We start from the raw sequence: 3,419 nt of genomic DNA on the forward strand, positions 1-3,419 counted from the left end.
GCCAACTTGGGGCTTAGAGAGGGCTTTGCTGCTGGGGGGATGTTCCGCCTCCATCAGTTTTCAGTGAGGAATCTGGGCCCAGAAGATGAAATGGTTTTCTGCCTGACCGAACTTGCCGCTTCTCAGATTGGCCAGTGAGCTTTGGTTTCTGGCCAAGTCCACGGTGGGCTTCCCTGCTTTGATGTGGTTTTGCAAGGGAAACATCCGCAGATGAGCAACAACCAACACATTTTTTCTTTTCTCTCTTAGTCCACATTGAGTTTTTCAAAAGCTGTACTAATTAGCTTCTTGGAGCTGGTGGAAGCTGGGAGGCCAGAGCCCTGTATAGGAAAGAGAGAATGGATACAGGTCTCAGAGTCTGAATATCAGCAGAAATGTAGATTAATTTAGGATATCATGTACAGATGTGAGAGCTGGATCATAAAGAAGGCTGAGAATTGAAGAACTTATGCCTTTGAACTGTGGTGCTGGAGAAGACTCCTGAGAGTCCCTTGGACTGCAAGGAGATCAAATTAGTCCATCCTAAAGGAAATCAACCCTGAATATTCATTGGAAGGACTGATGCTGAAGCTGAACTGCCAATACTTTGGCTACTTGATGCGAAGAACTGACTCACTGGAAAGACCCTGAGGCTGGTAAAGATTGAAGGCAGGAGGAGAAGGGAGTGGCAGAGGATGAGATGGTTAGATAGTATCACCGACTCACTGGACATGAATTTGAACAAACTCTGGGAGATAGTGAAGGACAAGGAAGCCTGGCGAGCTTCCGTCCATGTGGTTGCAAAGAGTCAAACACGACTTAGTAACTGAAAAACAACAACAAAGGATTTCCAAACAGTTATTCAAATGCATGTGTGTCATTGGTGGAAAGGGGGAAGAGGGGAAATTTGGAATCAGGGGAACTGGGTCCTGAATCTCTCATGCTCCACCTCTTAGTGAAGGTGCATGATTTTAAGGTCTGAGCCTTGGTTTTCTCATCCATAAAACAGAGATTCCGATCAAAGGACTGATAGACTCCAGGAAAATGATGCCTGTGGAAGTCTGTGTGATCTATAAAGCACCATCCATGTCAAGTATTAATCAGGGAGAAATACCAGTCCCCAAAGAAAAGAATTGTTCATTGATATTAAAGGCAAAAGACATTGATTAATTATTTTTGAAAAAAGCTTATAGTTGAATGCTGCTGCTAAGTCGCTTCAGTCATGTCCAGCTCTGTGCGACCCCATAGATGGCAGCCCACCAGGCTCCCCCGTCCCTGGAATTCTCTAGGCAAGAACACTGGAGTGGGTTGCCATTTCCTTCTCCAATGTACAAAAGCGAAAAGTAAAAGTGAAGTCGCTCTGTCCTGTCAGACTCTTCAATACCCCATGGACTGTAGCCTACCAGGCTCCTCCATCCATGGGATTTTCCAGGCACGAGTACTGGAGTGGGTTGCCATTTCCTTCTCCATACCACATACTTTATACTGCAATGGCAACACTGCCTATAGAAATAGGTTTAAAAGAATACTTATAGTGCACACACACGTACCACACTGTGCTTCGTCACTCAGTTGTGTCCGACTCTTTGTGATCCCATGGACTGTAGCCCACCAGGCTCCTTTGTCCATGGGGATTCTCCAGGCAAGAATACTGGAATGGGTCTCCATGACCTCCTCCAGGGGATCTTCCCCAACCCAGAGATTGAATCCAGGTCTTCCTCATTGTAGGCAGATTCTTTACCATCTGAGCCACCAGGGAAGTCCATGAATACTTGAGTGAAGAGCCTATCCCTTTTCCAGGGGATCTTTAATTGGGTTCTTCTGGATTGCAGGAAGGTTTTTTTACCAGCTGAGCTACCAGGGAAACCCTAAAAGCATATTAGCTTGTCTTTTTTATTATTTATTTTTGGCTGTTCTGGGTCTTTGCTATTGCACTCAGGCTTTCTCCAGTTGCAGTGAGAGGGAACTACTCTCTGTTTACAGTGCTTGGGCTTCTCGTAGCGGTGGCTTATCTTGTGGCATAGCATGGGCTCAGGAGTTGTGGCTCAGGGGCTTAGTTGCCCCATGGCATGTGGGATCTTCCTGGAACAGGGATGGACCCATGTAGACTGCGTTGGCAGGTGGATTCTTAACCGTTGGACCACCAGGGAAGTCTGTGTCTTTTTATTTTTTTAATTGTAGGAAACTTATCTTATTTTGAAACAACTGTGGATTCATAAGATGTTGGGGAGAAAATGAATAGGCAGGTCTAGGCGCCCTTCCCCCAGCTACCCCCAGGGTGAACATCTTGCTTGCCTATAGTACTGTATCAAAACCAGTAAATTGACATTGGTATAATGCACGGAACTTATTTCACCAGTTTTACAAATACTCTTCTGTGTATATGTGTAATAGTTCTGCACAATTGTATCCCACATGTAACTTTGTGTAACCACCACCACAATCAAGATCCAGACTGTGGGACTTCCCTGGTGGTCCAGTGGCTACAACTCCAAGCTCTGCAGGGGCCCAGGGAGCTAGAGCCCTCATGCCACAACTAAGACACAGTACAGCCAAATAAATAAATGTTAAAAAAAAAAAAAAAAGATCCAGAACTGTTTTAACACGCCAGGGCTCCCACATGATGCCCCTTAACAGATTCACACTCTCCTCCACCCAATTCTCATCTCCAGGCAACCGCTCATCTGCTCTCCATCACTATGATTTTGATATTTCAAGTGTTATATAACTGGAATCATATGGTATGTCAGTCAGTCAGTCAGTTCAGTCGCTCAGTCACGTCTGACTCTTTGTGACCCCATGAATCACAGCACCCCAGGCCTCCCTGTCCATCACCATCTCCTGGAGTTCACCCAAACTCATGTCCATCGAGTCAGTGATGCCATCCAGCCATCTCATCCTCTGTTGTCCCCTTCTCCCCCTGCCCCCAATCCCTCCCAGCATTGAGTCTTTTCCAATGAGTCAACTCTTCTCATGAGGTGGCCAAAGTATTGGAGTTTCATCTTCAGCATCAGTCCTTCCAATGAATACCCAGAACTGGTCTCCTTTAGGATGGACTGGTTGGATCTCCTTGCAGTCCAAGGGACTCTCAAGAGTCTTCTCCAGCAGCACAGTTCAAAAGTATCAATTCTTCGGCACTCAGCTTTCTTCACAGTTCAACTCTCACATCCATACATGACCACTGGAAAAACCATAGCCTTGACTAGATGGACCTTTGTTGGCAAAGTAATATCTCTGCTTTTTAATATGCTATCTAGGTTGGTATGTAACCTTTTGAAATTGCCTTTGTTCATTTTATTCACCCAATTTAGTTCCCCTAAGCTCCCATGCAAGTTGTTACACGTATCAACAGTGTGTACCTTTTCTTTGCTGAGTAGTATCCATGATGTGGGTATACCACTGTTCAAGCATTCGCTCTCTGAAGGACATTTGGGTTGTGG

Source organism: Capricornis sumatraensis, chromosome 1, assembly GCF_032405125.1.
Source record: "Capricornis sumatraensis isolate serow.1 chromosome 1, serow.2, whole genome shotgun sequence".
Lineage (NCBI taxonomy): Eukaryota > Metazoa > Chordata > Mammalia > Artiodactyla > Bovidae > Capricornis > Capricornis sumatraensis.